Source organism: Bos taurus, chromosome 1 (genome assembly GCF_002263795.3).
Source record: "Bos taurus isolate L1 Dominette 01449 registration number 42190680 breed Hereford chromosome 1, ARS-UCD2.0, whole genome shotgun sequence".
Taxonomy (NCBI): Eukaryota; Metazoa; Chordata; class Mammalia; order Artiodactyla; family Bovidae; genus Bos; species Bos taurus.
Genome location: NC_037328.1, coordinates 70,987,438 through 71,014,302, shown reverse-complemented (window position 1 = coordinate 71,014,302; position 26,865 = coordinate 70,987,438). Strand labels below are relative to the sequence as shown.

Genomic DNA, 26,865 nt, shown 5'->3' with positions numbered 1-26,865 from the left:
TTACTACAGGAAACATGTATTTTAAGTGAGATTGAGGGTTTTTTTTTTTTTTTAGTTTTTAAAACTTGTATTTTATATACAAAGAGCTAGTATTGTTAAGGCAGATGTGCTGGATGATCCATTTAAGGAAGTCAGTTAGTCCAACTTAATGAAGCCGATGTCCTTCACATACTGGCGGAAACACTGGCGGCACTATGGAGGCCGTATTTCCGGTTCAGACAGTGCTGGTTTGAGCAGACCCGGCAAGAGCGAGAACCCTGGCCGAATTTTCTCAGATGGCTCCAGTGGAGCTGCTGGTGACCCATGTTGCTTTCTCGGCTGCAAGGAGGCAAAAGGGAGGGTTTTTTTCCCTCAATGTTCCAAGACCATTTGTATTTATTTTCTGTTTGCATTTTTTGCTTATTTTTTTATTGGTTTGTTAGACTTTCTTCTCAATTCCTATGGGCTCTTAATGTAATTAGGAAGATTGACGTTTTCTTAGTAATTAGTTACAAAAAATTTCCCTATAGAAATAAGTCCCCCCACACAGGTAGGAAAAGATTGATTGTTTGATAGTCATGGTAATAAGTAACCACCAGAACCGGTTATAAACCTGTCTAATCAATCAATGACAGTTTGGTTCATTGAATACATATCTGAAAACCAACCAATCAGTAACAGCCTCATGCTTCGAAAGTCAGCTTTAATCATCAATCATCAGTGGTCTCAGGCCAGTAAACACTTCCTGTACAGACATCATCACACTTCCCTATTTGCTTCGAGCAATGCTGATCACTTGACCACCGAGGCACAGGTATGTACTAACCACCGGACTGCCAGAGAATTCCCAGGTCTTGTATTTTGACACCAGTTTTCCATTTATCATTTGACTTTAATTATAAGGCTTTTTTTTTTTTTTTGCCATGCTAAAGTTTTTGACTTTCAGATAGTTATATTTTTCAGACATTTGAAAAAGTGGATTGATTTTTTTGTTGTTGAAAGAATTTTCTTCACGCTATAAAAGTTACCTTTTCCCCTCAATACATGTATATTTTATATGGTTTCATTTTTTTACATTTCAATATTTGACTCATTTGATGTTTAACCTGGTGTAGGGAGTAAGTATTGTCCAACTTTATTATTTTTTTTCACTCTCTATTCAACTTCCCCAACACCATATTTTAAAAACCCATTACTGTCACTAATCTGAGAACCTACTTATAAGCTAAGTTTCCACACACATTAGAGTCTATATCCGGATTTCCTGTTTTGTTCCACAGGCATGCTATCCACTCATGCCTTGATAGCACATTATTTTAGTCACTGAAGTTTTATGATAGAGTAAGGTACCTCCCAGTGGCACCCCACTCCAGTACTCTTGCCTAGAAAATCCCATGGACAGAGGAGCCTGGAAGGCTGCAGTCCATGGGGTCGCTAAGGGTCGGACCTGACTGAGCGACTTCACTTTCACTTTTCACTTTCATGCATTGGAGAAGGAAATGGCAACCCACTCCAGTGTTCTTGCCTGGAGAATCCCAGGGACGGGGGACCTGGTGGGCTGCCGTCTATGGGGTCACACAGAGTCGGACACGACTGAAGCGACATAGCAGCAGCAGCAAGGTACCTCCCATGGCTCTTTTTTTCTCTCACAATATTCCAGCTACTCTTATTTTTCCATATCAATTCGAGAATCTCATTGTTTCTGGCAGTCTCTTACTCCTTTCACTTCCTTCCTTTCCTGCCTCACCAGCAGCTGCTACCAAGAAATACCGCCTCTGCTTTCTAAAGGGATTCCCTCTCTTAAGTCTGCCACCACTGAGCCTGTGTAATTTTGTGGCCTTTCCTCTCCACTTCCCTCTGCCACCCCCTCCAACCCTCTTGCCTTTGCCCTTCTTTATTTGTCCTGGGATCCACTCACAGGGCTTCCAACTCAGAATGGGCCCTCACCTTCTACAAATGAACACTTGCTGATGTTTTTCTGGGATCGGCTACTTCTGGGACCCCTTGGTACTTCTCATTCTTCCCCTTTGCACCTTCTTTACTTCCCAGGTTGATTATTCTGGTAAAAAAAAAAAAGTGTTTGAGGCCATGCCTCACGTGGCAGGGGACTGTGAATGGGCTCCCTCCCTCCAAAACCAGGAGCTGAGGGCACCCTCCCTCCAAAAACCAGCAAAAATTCTCAAGTTCTCTGTACCATAGCTGCAAGGAACTGAAAGCTGCCAACAACCACGCAAGCAGGGGAGTGGATCCTTCCCCCAGTGGAGCCTCCAAATGAGAATTAACCCTGGCCAACATATTGACTGCAGCCTGGTGAGACCCTAGCAGAAAACACAGCCATGCCCAAGCTCCTGGCTGAGATAATATAGATGTGTCATATCAAGACAACACTAGGGTTATGTTATTACGCATCAGATTAATTAATATGGGTCCTATGGCATGGGCTGTGGAGAAGGCAATGGCACCCCACTCCAGTACTCTTGCCTGGAGAATCCCATGGATGGAGGAGCTTGGTGGGCTGCAGTCCATGGCGTCCCTAAGAGTTGGACACAACTGAGCGACTTCACTTTCACTTTTTCACTTTCATGCATTGGAGAAGGCAATGGCAACCTACTCCAGTAGTCTTGCCTGGAGAATCCCAGGGACGGGGGAGCCTGGTGGGCTACCGTCTCTGGGGTCGCACAGAGTCGGACATGACTGAAGCGACTTAGCAGCAGCAGCATGGCATGGGCTGAGGAACTGCTGAGCTTGAAATGATCCTTCCTCTACATTCACCACCCTCAAAACAAGAAGTCTTGCTACTTTAGACTCACTAAGCAGTATAACATGTATCTTTTGATGATCCTTTTTGCACCCTTGTCCTGGGAATGCCCCAGGAGGACTGTAAGTTGTAAGGACTAAACTCGGGGGCTCCCTGGCCCTCTGATGCCTAGTTGAATCATGCCAAGGGGAGCCCTGGCAAGAAATCAGAGAAGGGAGAGTATGACTGAACCATACATCTCCTTGACTGCTCTGCAGGATCGCCACAGTTTGGCGGGCTATGCCTCTGTGAGGGCACACCCTTCACACCGTCTCCCTTGCACCAGAGCCTCTCCTCCTGGGCTCTGGTGGCTGCTTCCTCCTTTCTGCCCCGAGAATGGAGTGGGAACAGCTGTCTGGCGATGCTACATGGAACCATCTTGTGCCTTCCCTACACCATGCCCACGCCTTTGTAAATAATCCCTCTTCTCAAATTATCCAGTGTAATTGGCCATCTATTTCTTGTCAGGCCACTGACTGGTACTGTTAGCTACACTAGGAAACATACCAGATATTAAAAGTCATGTAAATGTTCAAATATCTTGAAAACTCATTAGACAGTACTCCTAAAATGGATGCATTATTCTTGCATGTAAATTATACCTCAGTAGATTTTTTAAAAATTAGCCCATGAAATGGACCCGTGCCCACTGGTTCCCATGGCTCTCTGGATGATCCTTTGCATATTTCCCATGACACAAGGGACCCCTACCTACATGCTCCCCTGTGACTCAGGAGATCCCTGAACCACAGAGAAAAGTAGTTAACAGAGGGGAAAAAAATCATTCATGGCTTACTCAAGTTGTTACGCTAGCTTCAAATATTTGTTCTAAATAAAGATGTATATGTGTGTGTGTATACATATACATATATAATTTTTAGTTGGAGTATAGTTGATTTACAATGGTGTGTTAGTTTCAGGTGTATAGCAAAGTGGTTTAGTTATACATATATACATATATATATATTCTTTTTATTTTTTTTTCTTTTAAATTTTATTTTATTTTTAAACTTTACATAATTGCATTAGTTCTGCCAAACATCAAAATGAATCTGCCACAGGTATACATGCGTTCCCCATCCTGAACCCTCCTCCCTCCTCCCTCCCCATACCATCCCTCTGGGTCATCCCAGTGCACTAGCCCCAAGCATCCAGTATCGTGCATCGAACCTGGACTGGCAACTTGTGTCTTACATGATATTTTACATGTTTCAATGTCATTCTCCCAAATCTTCCCACCCTCTCCCTCTCCCACAGAGTCCATAAGACTGTTCTATACATCAGTGTCTCTTTTGCTGTCTCGTACACCGGGTTATTGTTACCATCTTTCTAAATTCCATATACATGCGTTAGTATACTATATTGATGTTTTTCCTTCTGGCTTACTTCACTCTGTATAATAGGCTCCAGTTTCATCCACCTCATTAGAACTGATTCAAATGTATTCTTTTTAATGGCTGAGTAATACTCCATTGTGTATATGTACCACAGCTTTCTTATCCATTCATCTGCTGATGGACATCTAGGTTGCTTCCATGTCCTGGCTATTATAAACAGTGCTTCGATGAACATTGGGGTACACGTGTCTCTTTCCCTTCTGGTTTCCTCAGTGTGTATGCCCAGCAGTGGGATTGCTGGATCATAAGGCAGTTCTATTTCCAGTTTTTTAAGGAATCTCCACACTGTTCTCCATAGTGGCTGTACTAGTTTTAAAATAGACCTTAGGAAAAGGTAAATTTTTTAAAGTTTGTAATCTGAAAGTACTTAGAGAACTGAACCTCAGCTGTATGTGTGCTTTTCTATTTCTTCTTCCTGACTGCAGATCTTAGGAAATGACAGTCTTACTTTAAGTTTGGAGACTGGTCATCTGTTTCCTTTGCCTGCTAAGTCGCTTCAGTCACGTCTGACTCTTTGCAATCCTATGGACCGTAGCCTGCCAGGCTCCTCTGTCCATGGCATTCTCCAGGTAAGAAGACTGGAGTGGGTTGCCATTGCCTTCTCCAGGGGATCTTCCCAACCCAGGGATCTAATCTGCATCTCTTATGTCTCTTGCGTTGGCAGGAAGGTTCTTTATCAGTGCTGCTGCTGCCGCTGCTAAGTCACTTCAGTCGTGTCCGACTCTGTGCGACCCCATAGACGGCAGCCCACCAGGCTCCCCTGTCCCTGGGATTCTCCAGGCAAGAACAGCACCACCTATTTCCTCTACTCTCTATAAACTCTCATTTTAGCTATTTTCAATCAGTAGTTAGGAGAAAAAGACACCTATTCCTATGCACTGTTATGTAACTACCTACTGTATTCAAAATATTATTTATTAATTTCAGTGACAGATATCCAGGCATTTGAAGAAAAGTTAAAATTCAGACCATTCCTGGAAATGTGTTGAAAAATGACTTTGCCTGGGATGCTACCAACCTGCTTTCCCTCGCAAGCCACTTTCTCCAGAATTTCGGCTTTTCTAAACACCTCTTGCATTTGTGCATCCCTGGGCTCTCATAAATGTCCAGCAGTGCTTACTATGGTAATAGGGCTGTAGCTGAGGAGCCTGCAGGAGCAGTATCAGGGAAGAAAGAGACTGCATAGTCTTTTGTGTTTTATAATTTGGACATTAGACAAAGACTGGGCTATTAATATCACATACATTTTGATATAAATATAAGGATGTTAATTAAATTAAATTTATTTTATTTTATTTATTTTTTATTTTTTTTCTTAACCGGCGCCCTCGTCGCCGTCGTCGTCCGCCAGGGGGAGGGGGCTGTCAGGGGCCAGCGGGCTCCCGGCCGCGGCGCTCTCTGGGCCCCGAGCCGCCGGGCTCCGCACCCCTCCGCGCCGCGCCCCCTCAGCCTAAATTTAGAAGTTAGTAAATTTATCCACCTCCATTCTAAAGAAAGGAAATCAACTTATTATTATGTATATTTTTTAAAGTATTTGTTTGGCTGCACCTGGTCTTAGTTGCAGCATGCGGGAATTACAGACTTCGTTGTGGCATGCAAGTTCTTTAGTTATGGCGTGTGAGCTCTTCGCTGCAGCATGTGGGATCTAGCTCCCTGGCTAGGGATTGAACCCAGGTCCCTGCATTGGGAGTATGCAGTCTTAGCCCCTGGACCAGCAGGAAAGTCCCTCATCACATATTGTTAAAATCCCAATTGCAGGCATCAAATGTCTGGGTTTGGGATTAAGATACTGTTATGAATCACACTCAGGATTCTAATTTATTCTGATATTATTGTTGTTGTTTAGTCACTAGGTCTTGTCTGACTCTTATGCAACCTCATGATGTATAGCCCACCAGGCTCCTCTGTCCATGGGGTTTTCCAGGCAAGATTATGCAGTGGGTTGCCATTTCCTTCTCCAGGAGATCTTTGTGACCCAGGCATCAAACCCGCATCTACTGCATTGGCAGGCAGGTTATTTACCACTGAGTCACCAATGATGCCCATTCTGATACTAGCCTTGGTAAAATATGTGCCAAGAACCTCAAACTATTCAATTTCATTTTAAATTATGCCTTGCTTGGGGAAAACTGTAGGAGCTCCAACTAATTAAAATTGAAATATGACTGCATAAAGGTGTGAGATGATCATGTTCCCAAGAGTTAACATTTACTGAAAACTAATTATGGACTAGGCAAGTGCACTGGGTGCTGAATATCTCATTTAATCCTTTCACCAGTTCTGCTAAGGAGACACTATTATTGTGCCTATTTTACAGATGAAGGAAACCGAAACTCACAGTATTTGCCCAAGGTCAAATCGCAAGAATGAGGCCAAGTCAGGATTTAAACACAGGACTATTTGACTCTAGAGACTGAACTCAGACTACTCACTGTTCTGTTCAGAAAGGAAGTAAGCTAGGATCTGATTTATAAGAAAAAAGAATGGACTTCTATGCAGTTTTAGACACATTTTTAGACAGTTTGCATTTTAGTCTCCCATTTCACATTCCACACAGTTTTAGAAACTTCCCATTTTATAGAAGAAGAGATCAGGGCATTTTGACAGTAAGTGGAAAAGGCCAGGATTTGTATCCAGATTACAGTCTAAAGGCCATGTTCTTTCAAACAAAATATGCTGTCTTGTCAAATATAAATTATATAAAATAAATATAAGGATTAAATGTACTTATTTAACACCTGAAATTTGTAAATCTTCTCTATTTCTGATTATTAGAACTGAGGATATGGTAAGAAAGAGAGGTGGCCCTGGGCAAGTCTCAGGACACAGTGAAAGGCTGATAGAAGGAATAAGCCGCAGAAGAGGGGAGGATCAGGAAGACAGGACAAAAGTCAGCAGTTGTGGTCCCAGGAAATCAAGAGTGAGACTGTTCTAAGAAGGTTTAATAAGGAAATGCCAAATTCTATTGAAAAGTCAGTTGAGATAAAGACTGATAAATGTCTATAGGAATTAGCTTTGAGGTATTGGGGGACCTCAGTAAAAGTGGACTGGTGCATTGTGAACAGAAATATATGAGAGTCTGTTCTGAAGTGAGCAGGAGGGGGAAAAAATGGAGAATATTCTAGAATCAGATAGATGTGGATTTGAATTTTGCTTCAATCTGTGCAGTCTTCTTACGCTCTGTTTCCTCAACTGCAAAAAAGAAACAAAAAGGCCTTCTTAACAGAGTTGTTGAGATGAAATGACATGGCAAATGTGTGTCAGGATAGGTTTTTGGAATATTAACCAATGTTTTACCTGGTCCTTGCATTATTTGGTCCTTTCAAAATAATGAAAATAAGCCCATAAGTCAGATGGGCTATTGGACATTCATTCTTTCGGGAATGATTCACCTAGGAAAAAGCAGAGGAAAAAGAAGTGCTATAGAGTCTCAAAATCTACTCCCCAGAGAGAACTCAACACAAAAAGAAGAATAGATTTTTTAAAATACCTGATGTTGAGTGAAGGGAATCAGAATTTGCCACGCAAAAATATGCTATTTGGTATAAAGATTATTTTAAGCTGAAAACATTTGAAATTTAACAGATGCAGAAAAATAGATTTCTCAAAGCCTCGTTATGTGACTTGAGGCAACAATATTTTGGAAATAAGGCTGCCATAAATTACTCTTCAGGGCAGATCTATTCCTGGAAGGGAAAACGAGAATAAAATCTACCCCAAATTCCTTCTCCAGGGCAATTTTATGGCCCTGAAGGAGACAGGAAGACCACTCATACCTATATAAATGTAATAAACATTATTATGACTTTCTTATATCCTGTTTATCCTCCTAAAACCCCCAACTCTAAAAATTTTTCCAAAAAGTCATTTATCTTGTTATAAGTCCCTTTCCCCACCCCAACATTTACTTACCTGGATGGTGTCTAAGCTCCCAATTCTAACTACTCCTCTGAGTTACTCATACTGAATTTTCCTGCATGTATGTGCACTGCATGTGAAAAATAAACTTTTTTCTTCCATTATCTGTCTTCATGAGTTTGATTTGCATGACCCCAATAACTGAACAGAAGGATAGGGGAAAAGGTTTTTTCTTCCCCTATATGAGTAAGCTAAGATTTCTTGACCTCAGCCCAAATAAAGACTGTCTGGGCTGGCAAAAGGGAGGAGAAGCATGACATGTTCAGGCACAGTAGGCCTCTAGAGAGGGAAACTTTGTCCATGTACATGCTTGTCTCAGAAACATATTGTTTTGGCCCATTGTGGAATAGGAACAGTAGGGCATTTCTTGTTTGCTCAAGAGTGACACAGACATGTGACCCTAAGGGCTTTCAGACTCAAAGGAATCCTGCAGATGGGAGAACACCATGGTGCTTGGGGGCCACTGAAGACCACATGGACTGTGCCAATATCTCAAAGATGCTGGTATGAATGGATGACAACCAAGGACCACGTATATCCCCCAAGGGAACCAATCAAGACACCCTAGAACTTAGGAACAATTTGGGTAAAGCATGAGGAAACCAAAACTGAAACTTGCCATCCCAGATGACAAGGGCTCAGTAGAAATTAAATTGAATTATAGAAAACTAAGGCAATTCATGGGTTTCCCAGGTGGTACAGTGGTAAAGAATCTGTCTGCCAATACAGAAAACACAGGAGATGCATGTTCAGTCCCTGCATCAGGAAGATCTCTTAGAGTAGGAAATGGTAATCTACTCCAGTATTCTTGCCTGGAGAACCCCAGGGACAGAGGAGCCTGGAGGGCTACAGTCCACAGGGTTGCAAAGAGCTGGACACAACTGAGTGACTGAGCATGCATGCAGTACACACACAAGGCTATCCTACAACTACTTCTTGTTCAAGATTCAGTTCAGTTCAGTTGAGTTCAGTCGCTCAGTCATATCAGGTATTTGTGGGGCTCATCCAGGATGTCTTACAATTCTGGGGTAAACCATATCTGCTTGAAGACTGAGTATTAACCCTAGAGTAGGAATAGAACTGAGCCATCCTGAGACAAAAACCATGATCTGGTTGGAAATTTGATGTAGAGGTGGTGTCACCTCTCAGAAGTGTCTGTTGATTTCAGAAGTACCACTGGACAGTGATGAGACCAAGCGTGAAAGAATCCTACGGAATGATTAAATTCCCTAGACAGACATAGGGTGATAAATAAAAGAGGGTGTTGGAGTGTGTGTTTATGATTAAATTTTCTAAATCAGCGATGAGGTCCTTGTTATGGATTATGTGGCCTCCCAAAATACATATATGCTGAAGTCCTAAACCCCCAGTACCTCAAAATGTGACATTATTTGGAAATAGGGTCATTGCAGACACAATTAGTTAAGATGAGGTCATACTGGATTATTTCAAATCCCTAATCCAATGTCACTGGTTTCTTTGCAAGAAGACAGCCATAAGAAAATGAAGAGACATATAGGAAGAATGTTATTTGCTGGCAGAGGCAGACATTAGTGTTATATAGTTCTATATCAAGGAATGCCAAGGACTGTTGGTGAAACCAGAAGCTAAGAGATATGCAAGGAGTAAATTCTGCCCTAGAACCTTCATGAGAGCATGGTCCTGGTGACATCTTGAACTTCCAGTCTCCAAAACTGTGAGAGAATAAATGTCTATTGTTTTAAGCCCCCCAGTTTATGGTTATTTGCTGCAGCAGCCCTAGGAAACTATCACAGTTATTATAGTTCCCTTCATCCAGGATGTCCTGAACCTCTTTTTAGGTAAGGAATAGCAATTTCAATGGCACTAACTCCAGATGCCAGAGCAGATAGGCACTCAAAACACTTTCAAAACTGGTGTATCTCTTAATCTGCTATAAAACTGGTGGCTTGGATATGTATGAGAAACCAAGTTTTGGAGGATGAAGCTAGTCTCTATAGCACTGTCCAGCTCCTGGCTGGAATTATTTAGGACCTTAATATTTCTGCTAAGAGTTTAGGAAAGTGCAAACATTTCTCTCCCCACCCCCTGCTACTGCTACTTTGTGGTAAAAATAGACAATTCCTAAATTCACAAAGATAATCTATTTAAGCAGAAGCTATGAGTCATCAGCCCTGACTTCACTCAACCAGTACCAGTCTGCTTACCCCTGGACATCTTGGTATGTAAGAGAAACAACTCTTTATTAAGCCAGTGATATTCAAGCTTTCGGTTATTGATAGCCATTGCTAACTATAATGTCAATAACAATGTAGAACACAGGAAAAAGAAAGGAGTCAATTTTTGTCTTTTGAATTTTATTTTTTTTAATTTTTTTAATATAATTTTTAAAAGAATAGGAATAGGAGTAGGTACATATTTTATATTTATCCCACTTGAAATATATACAAGATAAATAGAAATCTTACATGGGGGCTTGTATGTCACTGGTATCTTAGGCTGCTAAGGAATTAAAATAACTGCTCAGAGTTCCAGTAACATAGCTTACTAAATCCTCCAACAGGAACAGTTTTTTAAAAAAGGGAAAGTGGTTGCTCAAGATAGACCTACCAGGTCTACTTTCAAACTCCATGTTATTAAATGCTGCTGCTAAGTCGCTTCAGCCGTGTCCGACTCTGTGCAACCCCATAGACTGCAGCCCACCAGGCTCCCCCATCCCTGGGATTCTCCAGGCAAGAACACTGGAGTGGGTTGCCATGTCCTTCTCCAATGTATGAAAGTGAAAAGTGAAAGTGAAGTCACTCAGTCGTGTCTGACTCTTAGCGACCCCATGGACCGCAGCCTACCAGCAGGCTCCTCCGTCCATGGGATTTTCCAGGCAAGAGTACTGGAGTGGGGTGCCATTGCCTTCTCCGTATCAAGTCTTACTACCACTCAGAATAGTACTCGTGGTCGTTATCTGAAAATTCACTTCTATCTATACTTCTTAGTAGAAATCACCATTCTTTCTCTTCCCAGACTTGAAGACTTGAGGTTGTCCTTCACTTTTCCATCTTTTTTGTCTCAGGATAGATCCATTATTTCTTGCCTTTTCTTCTATTTCTCTTTCCTTCTCCCTCACTCTCCCCTCCTTCTTAGTCCACTTGCCTCCCTCTCTCTCCCCATTTCCTTCTTGAGGACTTCCATTATTGGGACTGTTCACATTTTTAGTACATTAACTCTCCCCCCTAAATGGAACTTCAGTTCCAGCAAAGCTGATCTGTGGAGGGAGGTGTTCAGATAGACTCTCTCACACAAAACAACTAAAACTGCCAGATACTATTTTAAAACAAACAAAACTTCTTAAAACCATTAAAGAGATGACAAGATAATAAGGAATCACTGGGCCAAAGTCAATGTGGAATCTCAGAAACAGAAAGGGAGCACAGAAATCTCTTCTGTTTGAGGGTGTATGACAGATCCAGCGAACATGAGCTGCAATTTTCACAGCCCCCTGGGGTCTGGAGTAAAGAAAAAAGCCAGGGTCATGCAATGTGGGTATTGGTATTAGTAGGGCTGCCATTACCAAGTACCACAGATTGGGTGGCTTGAACAACAGAAAGGTATTTTCTTCATAGTTTTGGAGTCTAGAAGTCCAAGATCAAGGCGTCCACAGGTTTAGTTTACCTCTGAGGCTCTCTCCTTGGCTTACAGATGGCTACATTTTCTCTGTGTCTTCTCTTGGTCTTTCACCTGTGCATGCACACCCCTGGTGTCTTCTTTTGTGTCCACATTTCCTCTTAATGAAGACACCAGTCAGGGAATTCCCTGGAAGTCCACTGGTTAGGACTCAGTGCTTTGACTGACAGGGCCTGGGTTCAGGCCCTGGTCGGGAAAATGGCATCCTGCATGTCACGCAGCATGGGCAAGGGTAAGATGGTAAATTGTTTTGTGTATTAAAAAAGAAAAAAGAAAAACACCAGTCAGAATGTATTACAACCACCCTAAGGACCTAGTTTTAACTAACCATCTCTTTCAAGTCCCTGTCTCCAAATACAGTCACATTCTAAGGTGCTATATATTAGACCTTCACATGCAAATCTTAGAGTGATACAATTTAGCTCATAAAAAAGAGTACAGTATAAAACACACCCCATGCATTTGACCCCTCTGATGACAGAGAACCAGAAGTAAATAACCCTTCCACCTTCTGTCACCATGGAGATGCATGGAAGGTTGCCTCAATGATGCATAATGGGGGGTGAGGGCTCTCTCTGAGAAGCTGTAGCCCAAGGCCTGCTCTCACTAGTTGATTAGCAACCCTGTTTCATTGGTTCAGAAAGTCTTATGAGCTTAATTCACATTGGTCCTGCTGTGGTAGTGCTGACCTAAAGCAAACAAACTGCCAGGTATTTCTCCAGCAAAGATGGATTTATTCAGGATCAGCAAAGACCTGCAATTGTGGGCCTACAAATGTGATGAGCCATGTGCAAGTTCCCACACAGCAAGGGAAGGAAAAGCTTTTACAGAGAGGAAAAGGAAGCTGGGGAGGGTGGGGGGGCTAGAGTAATTGAAGAGCCCATGGCTTCTCATTGGTTGAGTCCTCACCAGGAAAGAAGTTCTTCTTCCTGTTGGAATCTGCTATGGCATGGGGCATGAGTACTCCCCCTTTTATTTCCAGACTCTTACTTAACTGAGATTTCTATTTATTAATTTTTAAATAGTAGTGCCTCTAAACGGTTGACAGGATCAAAATAAATCTCTAGAGAAATGTAACTTCAATCTTAAATTTTGAAGAATTCTTAAGTCATTTTGCAAAAAATAAGCACCTCAGGGTAAAAAATAAATAAATAAATTAAGCAAAGTGCTGCACTCAATATATATGCCAGCAAATTTGGAAAACTCAGCAGTGGCCACAGGACTGGAAAAGGTCAGTTTTCACTCCAATCCCAAAGAAAGGCAATGCCAAAGAATGCTCAAACTACTGCACAAATGCACTCATCTCACATGTTAGTAAAGTAACGCTCAAAATTCTCCAAGTCAGGCTTCAGCAATATATGAACCATGAACTTCCTGATGTTAAAACTGGTTTTAGAAAAGGCAGAGGAACCAGAGATCAAATTGCCAACATCTGCTGGATCATCAAAAAAGCAAGAGAGTTCCAGAAAAACATCTACTTCTGCTTTATTGACTATGCCAAAACCTTTGACTGTGTGGATCACAATAAAGTGTGGAAAATTCTGAAAGAGATGGGAATACCAGACCACCTGACCTGCCTCTTGAGAAATCTGCATGCAGGTCAGGAAGCGACAGTTAGAAATGGACATGGAACAACAGACTGGTTCCAAATAGGAAAAGGAGTGTGTCAAAGCTGTATATTGCCATTCTGCTTATTTAACTTCTATGCAGAGTACATCATGAGAAATGCTGGGCTGGATGAAGCACAAGCTGGAATTAAGATTGCTGGAAGAACTATCAATAGCGTCAGATATGCAGATGACACCACCCTTATGGCAGAAAGTGAAGAAGAACTAAAGAGTCTCTTGATGAAAGTGAAAGAGGAGAGAGAAAAAGTTGGCTTAAAGCTCAACATTCAAAAAATGAAGATCATGGCATCCAGTCCCATCACTTCATGGGAAATAGATGGGGAAACAGAGGAAACAGTGGCTGACTTTATTTTTGGGGGGGCTCCAAAATCACTGCGGATGGTGACTGCAGCCATGAAATTAAAAGATGCTTGCTCCTTGGAAGAAAAGTTATACCAACCTAGACAGCATATTAAAAAGCAGAGACATTACTTTGCCAACAAAGGTCCGTCTAGTTTAAGCTATGGTTTTTCCAGTAGTCATGTATGTATGTTAGAGTTGGACTACAAAGAAAGCTGAGTGCCGAAGAATTGATGCTTTTGAACTGTGGTGTTGGAGAAGACTCTTCAGAGTCCCTTGGACTGCAAGGAGATCCAACCTGTCCATCCTAAAGGAGATCAGTCCTGGGTGTTCATTGGAAAGACTGATTTTGAAGTTGAAACTCCAATACTTTGGCCACCTGATGTGAAGAGCTGACTCATTGGAAAAGTCCCTGATGCTGGGAAAGATTGAAGGAAGGTGGAGAAGCGGACGAAAGAGGATGAGATGGTTGGATGGCATCACTGACTCAATGGACAGGAGTATGGGTAAACTCTGGGAGTTGGTGATGGACTGGGAGGCCTGGAGTGCTGCAGTCCATGGGGTCGCAAAGAGTCGGACATGACTGAGTGACTGAGCTGAACTGAACTGAAGCACACACAGAGAGATCCAGGTATCATGTATGAGAAGCAGGATAAATAACAGTGAACCAACTTGCAAAGTCTTCAGATACTGAATTTACCAGACAAGGATTAAAAATAACTGTGACTATCAAAAGGAATAAAATGAAAGTTTGAAAGCACCTGCAAGTAACAAGAAAATGTTTAAATATCAGATTTGAAATACAAATAGAACTTATAGAAATAAAAAATACAATAATTTGATTTTTTCCAGTTATTTCATACAAGTTTTAAACAAACAGAAAATCTGAAAGAATACCTGTACACTACTACCTAGATTCAATAATTATTAACACTTTATCATAGCTATGTTACATATTTTTAAATTTGCTGAACCATTTAAAAGTAAATTGCAGACATCATAATAGTTTACCCCTAAATATGTTAGAATGTACCTCTGTGAAATAAAAACTTTTTCATAACTACAATGTCATTATCTTATTTAAGAAAATTAATAATTGCCTAATGTCATCTCATATTGAGTCCATATTAAAATTTCCAGTTTGCAAAAAATGTCTTTTATAGCTGCTTTCTTTTTTGTTATTTTATAACTAGCATCCAATGAAGGCATTGATTGTGGTGGTTTCCTTTTCATTCCCTTTTCATCTAGAACAATCCTCTTGCCTTCTCCCTCCCCCACTACCTGCCTGCCCCCACCTATGACACTGATTCTTTTGAAGAGACTAGCATGGTGAATGCTTACATTCTGGATCTACCTGAGTGCTTCTTTATAGAATTCTTTAACTTATTTTTTGATTTGTCTTTTATTTTGGAAATTAAGCCTGGAAGTTTAAGTTTTGCCAAGAATATGTCACAGGTGATGCTTGTTTATTTCTTAACATATCATGTTAGGAACTTCCCTAGCAGTTCAGTGGTTAAGACTCTGTACTTCCACTGCCAGGGGCATGGGTTCCATCCCTAGTCGGGGAACCAAGGTCTCACATGCTATGCAGTCAAAAGAAAAACGAATACAATATATTGTTCTGTCTCATTCTTAGTAATATTAATTAACTTTAATGATTTGGTTGAGGGGATGATTGCCAGGCATCTTCCCCAAAATGAAATTTTAAAAATATCTGGACAGTTTATCAATTTCTTATAAAGTTAAACATACATTCACTATATGACCCAGCATTTCTACACCCAAGTATTTCCCAAGAGAAGTGAAAACTTATGTTCACACAAAAACTTCTACACGAGTTGGTAGTAGCTTTATTCATAATAGCAACTGGAAACAACCCAAATACCCTTCAACTAATGAGTGAACAAATAATTGTAGTACATGCTTACAACTGAATCCTATTTAGCAGTAAAAAGGAATGAAATACTGATATAGACAACATATGGGTGACTCTTTTAAAATTTTATTTATTTATTTATTTTTGGCTGCATTGGGTCTTTACTGCTGCACGCGAGGTTTCTCTAGCTGCAGCCAGCGGGGGCAACTCTTCATTTTGATGTGCAGGCTTCTCATTGCAGTGGCTTCTTTTGTTGCGAAGCACGGGCTCTAGAGTGCAGGCTTAGTAGTTATGGCACACGGGGTTAGTTCTTCTGTGGCATATGGGATCTTCTTGGATCAGGGATCGAAGGATCAAATCCATGTTCTCTGCATTGGCAGGTGGATTCTTAACCACTGGACCACCAGGGAAGTTCTGCATGAATCTTAAATGCGTTATGCTAAGTGCAAGATGTCAGACTCAAAAGGCTCCACCGTGTATATTCTATTTACATAACATTCTGGAAATATTAAAAAAGTAGGAACAGAAAACTCTAACCCTAAACCAAGTACCAGTCTTTAAATATCATATTGAGAGACAGAAGTTTCCAATGACCAACATACTCACACATTGTTTTCCTGGTATGAAGGAATGTAGAAAGGTAAAGTATCATTGGGAAGGATTCTGCTACTGCTGCTGCTAAGTCGCTTCAGTCATGTCCAACTCTGTGCGACCCCACGGACGGCAGCCCACCAGGCTCCGCCGTCCCTGGGATTCTCCAGGCAAGAACACTGGAGTGGGTTGCCCTTTCCTTCTCCAATGCATGAAAGTGAAAAGTGAAAGTGAAGTCACTCAGTCGTGTCCGACTCTTCAAGACCCCATGGACTGCAGCCTACCAGGCTCCTCCGTCCATGGGATTTTCCAGGCAAGAGTATTGGAGTGTGTTGCCATTGCCTTCTCCGGGGAAGGATTCTAGGTAAAGGTAAAATCAGAACCAAGGAGTACAGGGGTAATTCATCAGGCTCAGAGTGAAGCTTTATGAATGGAGCAGATTTTGACAATTGCCTAATTAACACCCATTCCCCTCCTTCTTCCTAAAAGGACCAGACTTCAGGGAGGTATCCACCTTCCTCCACAAAGCCATATGCTTTACTAAAAACCAGTTATGTATCACACATTCTTTGGCAGGGACAGTTTTAGGAACAGAATTGTGACTCAATTCAGACCGATGAAATCTGAAGGAAAGTCTCTCAAGGGACTTCTAGGAAATATTTCCTTTCTCAATTAAAAAAAAAAAGAGAAAAATGCAGAAGAGATGAGCTGGCTCTTCTTCCTCTGGATGTTACTGTATCTGGATGTGATGTTTGCAAACAGGCGGATTCTCAACCAATGGACCACCAGAGAAGTCCAGACATTTCTAGTTATAGTATAGTCAAATTTATCACTTTTTGCCTTCGTAGTTTATGATTTTATGTTTTAATAATTTTTTCACTTCCTTGATAAAAACCTGCTGATCCACAGCTTTAGGGCATTCTGTATATGCAGGTCAGGAAGCAATAGTTAGAACTGGACATGGAACAACAGACTGGTTCCAAATAGGAAAAGGAGTATGTCAAGGCTGTATATTGTCACCCTGCTTATATGCAGAGTACATCATGAGAAACGCTGGGCTGGAAGAAGCACAAGCTGGAATCAAGATTGCTGGGAGAAATATCAATAACCTCAGATATGCAGATGACAGCACCCTTATGGCAGAAAGTAAAGAGGAACTAAAAAGCCTCTTGATGAAAGTGAAAGAGGAGAGTGAAAAAGTTGGCTTAAAGCTCAACATTCAGAAAACAAAGATCATGGCATCTGGTCCCATCACTTCATGGGAAACAGATGTGGAAACAGTGTCAGACTTTATTTTTTTGGGCTCCAAAATCACTGCAGATGGTGACTGCAGCCATGAAATTAAAAGACGCTTACTCCCTGGAAGGAAAGTTATGACCAACCTAGATAGCATATTCAAAAGCAGAGACATTACTTTGTCAACAAAGGTCTGTCTAGTCAAGGCTATGGTTTTTCCTGTGGTCATGTATGGATGTGAGAGTTGGACTGTGAAGAAAGCTGAGCACCAAAGAATTGATACTTTTGAACTGTGGTGTTGGAGAAGACTCTTGAGAGTCCCTTGGACTGCAAGGAAATCCAACCAGTCCATCCTAAAGGAGATCAGTCCTGGGTGTTCATTGGAAGGACTGATGCTAAAGCTGAAACTCCAGTACTTTGGCCACCTCATGCGAAGAGTTGACTCACTGGAAAAGACTCATGCTGGGAGGGATTGGGGGCAGGAGGAGAAGGGGACGACAGAGGATGAGATGGCTGGATGGCATCACCGACTTGATGGACATGAGTTGAGTAAACTCTGGGAGTTGGTGATGGACAGGGAGGCCTGGCGTGCTGTGATTCATGGGGTTGCAGAGTTGGACACAACTGAGTGACTGAACTGAACTGAACTGAATCACCCTCTGGCTTATATGAATGGTGCCCCCTGGAGCACTAAGTACATGGCACTCCCTTCTTAAGTTTTGCAAGGCAGTCTGACTTAAAGTCTTTAGGAGAAGCCCCTATAAATATGCTATCATGAAAGTTACAAAGTTTTGCTCTTCTTACTTAAATCTTAATGAATCTATAATCTATTTTTGTCTCTAAGGTTAGGATCTAGTTGTATTTAGGTTCCAGGGTTATTGACTGGTTAGTCCATCCTTTCCTCACTAATCACCATGACCTCACCACTGTCATGGTGTCCATCTACCTTTGTGTTTGTGTATGGACTCCCTGTTCTGTATTCTGTCTATCCCCCACCCATACCATACAGTCTTAGTTACTGTACCTTATGCCTTAATATCTTGTAGGCAAAACTTCCACCTGTTCTACTTAAAAAGTGTCTTGTTTATTATTGATTTTTTGGTTTCGAATTTTCAGATCACCTTAGTAAAATGTTGGAGAAATTCTGTGGGATTTTGATTGGAATTACATTGAATTTATCAATTATTGTACAGAAAATTACCATCTTTATAACATTGGGTCTTCCTACACACAAATATAGTAGATTTCTTCATTTATTGCCTATCAATAAAGTTTATCATTTTCTTTACAAGACCTTTTGCATTTTTGTTAAATCTATACGTAAATATATTTTATATTTTTAGTCACTATCATGAATGGGATATTTTTAAAATTACAGTTCCAAACTATTTGCTGTTCATCTTTAGGAATACAGTTTTAAAATATGCATTTTGGTTTTATATCCAGAGATATCCTTGAGCTTTTCTGTTGATTTCAAAATTTGTTAGTTTGCTTATATTTTCTGTGGAAATAGTCATATAGTATACAATAACAATTTTTTCTTCTTTAAAAATTTTTAAATATATTCTTTCTTGTCTTACTACTATGGCTAGGACTTCTCATATATCTCTGAATAGAAATAGTGTTAGAGTGCATACTTATCTTGTTTTTGACTTTAAATGTTTTATTATTAGTTAGAAAACTGTTTACTCTGTGCTTTTAGTAAATATTCTTCATTAAGTTAAGGAAGCTTTTTTTTCTACCTAGAGCATTAAGGATGTTTTTGGTTTTGTTTTGTGGAAGGATATTGATTTACATCAATGTTTTTTCTGTCTGATCAAATGGATCAAATGGTTTCTTATATTTAATTTATTCTACTATCAAAATTACATTGAAAAAATTTTGTTATAAAATTATACCTGCATTCCTGAATAAATCTAGTTAAAAAGTAATGCATATATGTGTGTGTCTTATTGGATTTCTAAATTTTGGTTTAGTATAGCATTTTTATCTTGATTAACCATGAGTGAGGCTGAGTTTTCATTTACTGCTTTGTTTTCAGAAGGAGTTATTTGTCCCTATTGTTCCTTTTCTGGAATAATCTGCACTAGTTTAGGACCACCTGTTTCTTTTCTTCTACTTTTTTTTTTTCTATTTCTTTTTTCTTTCTCTCTTTTTGGTAGAAATCACCTGTAAAGTCATCTGGGTCTGGTTGTTTATTTGTGTAGTTAAGTCAATTTTGTTAATTGTCATAAGTCTACTCATAGTTGAGTCAATTTTGGTAAATTATATTTTTCCAGGAAACTGCCATCTATTTCCTAATTCATAGGCATAATGTTGTTCATAATATTCTCTTATTTTAAAAGTCACTGCTCTATCTGTTATATCCCTTTTTTTTCTTAATCTAATTTGTAAAAGGATTTCGATTTTACTTGTTATTTCAGAGAACTAGCTTTTGTATTTTGTTTTCTATCTTATTGATTTCTGCATTTTCCCCTTTAAATCTCCCTGGGTTAATTCTGTTGTTCCTTTATTAACCTCTTGATTATTGAGGTCCTCATTTTCTAACCTTCTCTAATATAACCATTTAAGGTTGCAAACTTGTTCTTTAGGTACTCTTAAAACTGCATTTCACAAATTCTGATATGTATTTTCTCGACAATTAAGTTTTAAATATTTTTCACTTTCTATTTGTGCCCATCAACCTGCCTTTGGTTCTCCAGACCCACCCACTGTCTTCTCTCTCCACTCTACTCTCTGCCCCACAGGCTGTTGTGTCCTCTCTCTTCCAGTTGAGTCTCTCAGAGCTATCTGAGATGCTGCCCCCAGGGCTGCAGTCCTCATTTTGTCCCAAATAAAACTTAACTCACAACTCTCAAGTTGTACATCTTATTTTAGTCGACATTCTCATCAACTAGATTCAACTTTACATACTCTCTAACACTTGGTATAGTAAGTCATTTAATGATTCTGATAAGTGTGGCATGGTATTTTACTGCAATTTTAATTTGTATTTGCCACAGGGAGGCCTGGCGTGCCATAGTTCATGGGGTCGCAAAGAGTCAGACACGACTTGAGCGACTGGACTGAACTGAATGACTAATAGGGTTTCCTTGGTGGCTCATACTGTAAAGAATCTGCCTGCGATGCAGGAGATGTGGATTCAATCCCTGGGTGCCTGGATTCAATCCCTGGGTCCAGGAAATCCCCTGGAGAAGGAAATGGCAACCCACTCCAGTATTCTTGCCTGGGAAGTCCCATAGACAGAGGAGGCTGGCAGGCTATAGTCCATGGCGTCGCAAAGAGTCGAACACGAATGAAGCAACTTAGCACTTAGCACGCATGCTGTCTTCCAGTTGGGTTCTGCTAGTAGAGATTGCTGGCAAGAAATGGTAGAGGAGGAGGAGAGTGAGGTTAGGGTATTTATTTTCCTGGTCTTATAGTGGTATACTTACTGCTGCTGCTGTTGCTAAGTTGCTTCAGTTGTGTCCAACTCTGTGCAACCCCATAGACAGCAATCCACCAGGCTCCCCTGTCCCTGGGATTCTCCAGGCAAGAACACTGGAGTGGGTTGCCATTTCCTCTCCAATGCATGAAAGTGAAAAGGGAAAGTGAAGTCGCTCAGTCATGTCCGATTCCCTGCGATCCCATGGACTGCAGAACGCCAGGCTTCCCTGTCCCTCACCATCTACACGAGCTTGTTCAAACTCATGTCCATTGAGTCGGTGATGCCATCCAACCATCTCATCTTCTGTCATCCCCTTCTCCTCCCGCCTTCAATATTGCCCAGCATCAAGGTCTTTTCCAGTGAGTCAGTTCTTTGAATCAGGTGGCCAAACTATTGGAGCTTCAGCTTCAGCATCAGTCTTTCCAATGAATATTCAGGACTGATTTCCTTTAAGATTCACTGGTTGGATCTCCTTGTAGTTCAAGGGACTCTCAAGAGTCTTCTCCAACACCACAGTTAAAAATCATCAATTTTTGGTGCTCAGCTTTCTATTATGGTCCAACTCTCACATCCATACATGACTACTGGAAAATCCATAGCTTTGACTCTGAGGACCTTTGTCAGCAAGGTAATGTCTCTGCTTTTTAAAATGCTGTCTAGGTTGGTCATAGCTTTTCTTCCAAGGAGCAAGCGTCTTTTAATTTCAAGACTGCAGTCCTCATCTGCAGTGATTCTGGAGCTCAAGAAAATAGTCTGTCACTGTTTTCACTGTTTTATCATGTATTTGCCATGAAGTGATGGGACACGATGCCATGATCTTCATTTTTTGAATGTTGAGCTTTAAGCCAGCTTTTTCACTCTCCTCTTTCACTTTCAAGAGGCTCTTTAGTTCTTCTTTTCTTTCTGCCATAAGGGTTGTGTCATCTGCATATCTGACGCTATTGATAGTTCTCCTGGCAATCTTGATTCTAGCTGTGCTTCATCCATCATGGCATTTCCCATGATGTACTCTACATATAAGTTAAATAAGAAGGGTGACAATATGCAGCCTTGACATACTCCTTTCCCAATTTGGAACCAGTCAGCTCTTCCATGTCCAGTTCTAACTGTTGCTTCTTGACCTGCATACAGATTTCTCAGGAGGCAGGTCAGGTGGTCTGGTATTCCCATCTCTTCCAGAATTTCCCACAGTTTGCTGTGATTCACAGAGTCAAAGGCTTTGGTGTAGTCAATAAAGCAGAAGTAGATGTTTTTCTGGAATTCTCTCGATTTTTCGATGATCCAACAGATGTTGGCAATTTGATCTTTGGTTCCTCTGCCTTTTCTAAATCCAGCTTTAACATCTGGAAGTTCTCAGTTCACGTACTGTTGAAGCCTCACCTGGAGAATTTTAAGCATTGCTTTGCTAGCATGTGAGATGAGTGCAGTTGTGTGGTAGTTTGAACATTCTTTGGCATTGCCTTTCTTTGGGACTAGAATGAAAACAGACCTTTTCCAGTCCTGTGGCCACTTTGAGTTTTCCAAATTTGCTGGCATACTGAGTGCAGCACTTCTACAGCATCATCTTTTAGGACTCGAAATAGCTCAACTGGAATTCCATCCCCTCCACTAGCTTTGTTCGTAGTGATGCTTCCTAAGGCCCACTTGACTTTGCATTCTAGGATGTCTGGCTGTAGGTGAGTGATCACACCATCATGGTTATCTATTCATTAAGATCTTTTTTGTATAGTCCTTCCATGTATTCTTGCCACCTCTTCTTAATATCTTCTTCTGTTAGGTCCATACCATTTCTGTCCTTTATCAAGCCCATCTTTGCATGAAATGTTCCCTTGGTATCTCTAATTTTCTTGAAGAGATCACTAGTTTTTTCCATTCTATTGTTTCCCTCTATTTCTTTGCATTGATCACTGAGGAAGGCTTTCGTATCTCTCCTTGCTATTCTTTGGAACTCTGCATTCAGATGGGTATAACTTTCCTTTTCTCCTTTGCCTTTCACTTCTCTTCTTTTCTCAGCTATTTGGAAGGCCTCCTCAGACAGCCATTTTGCCTTTTTGTATTTCTTTTTCTTGGGGATGGTCTTGATCACTGCCTTCTGTGCCATGTCAGGAACCTCCGTCCATAGTTCTTTAGGCACTTTGTCTTTATGATCTAATCCCTTGAATCTATTTGTCACTTCCACTGTATAATCGTAAAGGCTTTGATTTAGGTCATACCTGAATGGTCTGGGGTTTTCCCTACTTTCTTCAATTCAATTGTCTTGAATTTGGCAATAAAGAGTTCATGATCTGAGCCACAGTCAGCTCCCAGTCTTGTTTTTGCCGACTGTATAGAGTTGTGCCATCTTCAGCTGCAAAGAATATAATCAATCTGATTTCAGTATTGACCATCTGGTGCGTCCATGTGTAGAGTCGTCTCTTGTGTTGGAAGGGAGTGTTTGCTATGACCAGTGTATTCTCTTGGCAAAACTCTGTTAGCCTTTTCCCTGCTTCATTTTGTTCTCCAAGGCCAAACTTGCCTGATTCTCCAGGTTATCTCCTGACTTCCTATTTTTGTATTCCAGTCCTCCCCTATGATGAAAAGGACATCTTTTTTTTGGTGTGTTCTAGAAAGTCTTGTAGATCATAGAACCATTGAACTTCAGTCTGTTTGGCATTAGTGGTTGGGGCATAGAGTTGCATTACTGTGATATTGAATGGTTTGCCTTGGAAATGAACAGAGATCATTCTGTCATTTTTGAGATTGCACCCAAGTACTGCATTTCGGACTCTTTTGTTGACTATGAGGGCTACTCCATTTCTTCTAAGGATGAAGAAGATAATAGATATAAGATATATCTGTTTCTTGCTCTGGTTTTTCCTCTCCTTTTTTTGCACCTTTGTGTGAACGTGAACCAGTTTTCCAAATCCATGACTGGTTCCTGGGCTTCCTCAACCCACCTAGAAACTGTAGCAACCTGGGTCATTTAACTGACAACACTCTTGATTAGGAGTACAGGCCAATCATATAACCCTATGGTTACTTTGATTTGATTTGGTTGTTTTTAAAATAATAGATATGAGTCATCTGAATTAAATTCGCCCATTCCGGTCCATTTAGTTCACTGATTCCTAGAATGTTGATATTCACTCTTGCCATCTTCTGTTTGACTACTTCCAATTTACCTTGATTCACGGACCTAACATTCCAGGTTCCTATGAAATATTGGCATCAGATATTTACAGCATTGGACTTTACTTTCATCAGCAGTCATATCTACACCTGGGCATTGTTTTCACTTTGGCTCCATCTCTTCATTCTTTCTGGAGTTATTTCTCCACTTTTCTCCAGTAGCATATTGGGCACCTACTGACCTGGGGAGTTTATCTTTCAGTGTCATATCTTTTTGCCTTTTCATACTGATGTTTAAGTTTGGGATAGTTGCTCTTTGTCATCCAAAACTTTAATTTTCCATTATTCAATGTACAATATTTTTGCAATTTAAGTTCCTGAGCATAATCCATGTTTTTTCAAGAATGTATTTTCCATGATCTGGGGGACATATTTAAGTATATTTTCTTGTGATTCTAAAGAACTTCCATATTCTTTAAAAATCCAAAAAAACTGTCAAGGTTTTGTTATTAATTTCCTGTCTCCTTTCTTTTAGCTTATTTTTTTAATTTCTACAAAATCTTTTCTAGAGTCGTGGATATCACAGTCTTTACCACTTTTTCATAAGATTTATTTAAAAATGACATCATGATATCTGAACCCTAAGACTTTGGAAATAAAACCTACAGATCTCATTGTTAGCCTCTGCATTTAATGAAGATACAGAAATAATTGCACATAGTTTTTGTAGTCAGTGGTGTTAGACTAACTTATGTGGAACCTGATTTTGCATGGTGGCTTCAGAGACACAGACTTTAGGATTAAGGCCTCTAGGAAGGAAGAGGTTACACTGTTTCTTGCTCTGGTTTTTCCTCTCTTTTTTTGCACCTTTGTGTGAACGTGAACCAGTTTTCCAAATCCATGACTGGTTCCTGGGCTTCCTCAACCCACCTAGAAACTGTAGCAACCTGGGTCATTTAACTGACAATACTCTTGATTAGGAGTACAGGCCAATCATATAACCCTATGGTTACTTTGATTTGACTTGGTTGTTTTTAAAATTCATCTCAATAGTGCATTTATAGACTTTTAGGATGGCTCAATTCTCCAGATGACTTATCCTCTTTTATTGGGCCATTTTTCTGTGTAGATGCAAAATATGTAGTTGGAGGTAGTTTAAGAGCCTAAATTGAGTCTCTTTAACTTTATTTTCAAGGTAAGGGATCATCAGATTTAAGCGTACTCCTATAATTGTTTTTAAACATACTTTAAGCCATATAATTAACATAATAATATTACCTTTGCTTAAAAATAAAGGATGCAGAGTACATCATGAGAAATGCCAGGCTGATGAAGCACAAGCTGGAATCAAGACTGTCAAGAGAAATATCAATGATCTCAGATATGCAGATTAAGGCAGAAAGTGAAGAGGAACTGAAGAGTCTCTTGATGAATGTGAAAGGGGAGAGTGAAAAAGCTGGCTTGAAACTCAACATTCAAAAAATGAAGATCATGGCTTCTGGCCCCATCACTTCATGGCAAATAGATGGCGAAACAATGGAAACAGTGAGACTTTATTTTCTTCAGCTCCAAAATCACTGCAGATGGTGACTGCGGCCATGAAATTAAAAGACGCTTGCTCTTTGGAAGAAAAGCTATGACCAAGCGAGACAGCATTTTAAAAAGCAGAGACATTACTTTGCTGACGAAGGTCTGTAGAGTCAAAGCTATGGTTTTTCCAGTAGTCTTGTATGGATGTGAGTGCTGAACCATAAAGAAAGCTGAGTGCCGAAGAATTGATGGTTTTAATCTGTGGTGTTGGAGAAGATTCTTCAGAGTCCCTTGGACTGCGAAGAGATCAAACCAGTGACTCCTAAAGGAAATTAATCCTGAATATTCATTGGAAGGACTGATGCTGAATCTGAAGCTCCAATACTTTGGCCACCTTATTCAAAGAATGGACTCATTAGAAGAGACCCTGATGCTGGGCAAGATTGAAGGCGGGAGGAGAAGGGGACGACAGTGGATGGGACGGTTAGATGGCATCATCGACTCAATGGATATGAGTTTGAGCAAGGTCGGGTAGGTGGTGAGGGACAAGGAAGCCTGGCCTGCTGCAGTCCATAGGGTCGAAAAGAGTCAGACATGACTGAGTGAACAGTAACGAGAAAGGATTAATAAAGACCCTCAAAGTCCCCTTTCACCATGCCCTCCATTCCTCCTCTCTAGAGGTAACTATTATCATTTTGACCTTTCCAGTGACTTCTCTATACATTTCTTTTCTATTCTGCACATTCTATTCTATTCTTTTCTACACATATACACACTTGTTTCCCTTGCATGAGGAAACTGAGACCTTGAAGGGAGACCTGTTGCAAATTTATTGAAGGAAAGCGGACTGGACAATCGTTTACTAAAACCTACAATGTGTCAGGCTCTGCGCCCAGAACTTTATTTGCACTAATGGTCCTGGTATTTTACTTCTGCTGGATGGACTGCCGCACTAATCAGTTTGGAAGTTGCGAAGCAGGTGCAAAAGTCGCTTCGGTGCAGTGATATAGGATATGTATTTTGATGCCAGTTGCAGGAAACCTAGCAGAGGGCTCCAGAGTTGCAAAAACAACAAAACACACTGTCATCCGAAGTTGGGTCTGTTAAAAAAAAAAAAAGCTTGTGAAGCTGAAACGCGAGACGTCTACTACTTACCAAGACCTTCGGAAACTTATCTATGAGATTAGTCTTGGAGCTCAAAGAAGGCACCAGAGGTCGCAAAGGATGCGGTGGCAGGCAGCAACAGAGCAGCCAACCGGGAGAGCCGAGCGCTCCCACCGTCTGCAAGTGCGCCTGCGCTGATCGCAGCGGGGAGGCGGGGCGGGGGCGGAGCTTGGGGTGGTCAATGAGCCTGCGCAAGCCGTGAGGCGAGTTGGGGGAGG

The 26,865-nt window shown here is 40.8% G+C and overlaps 2 long non-coding RNA genes and 1 pseudogene across 2 annotated transcripts; 1 reads left to right on the top strand and 2 right to left on the bottom strand.

The window, feature by feature from the left end:
* Positions 1–81: 81 nt before the first annotated feature.
* Positions 82–462, bottom strand: LOC112446996 (small ribosomal subunit protein uS14-like; annotated as a pseudogene).
* Positions 463–559: 97 nt separating this feature from the next.
* Positions 560–8,192, top strand: LOC132345646 (uncharacterized). Its single transcript, XR_009495059.1, has 3 exons — positions 560–793; positions 4,599–4,742; positions 4,838–8,192. It is a non-coding gene; the product is annotated as an uncharacterized lncRNA (long non-coding RNA).
* LOC104970883 (uncharacterized) lies at positions 7,072–26,786 on the bottom strand. The gene is made up of 3 exons (XR_804249.4): positions 26,639–26,786; positions 7,471–7,565; positions 7,072–7,365 (listed from the first exon to the last, which is right to left on the bottom strand). It is a non-coding gene; the product is annotated as an uncharacterized lncRNA (long non-coding RNA).
* Positions 26,787–26,865: the final 79 nt, after the last annotated feature.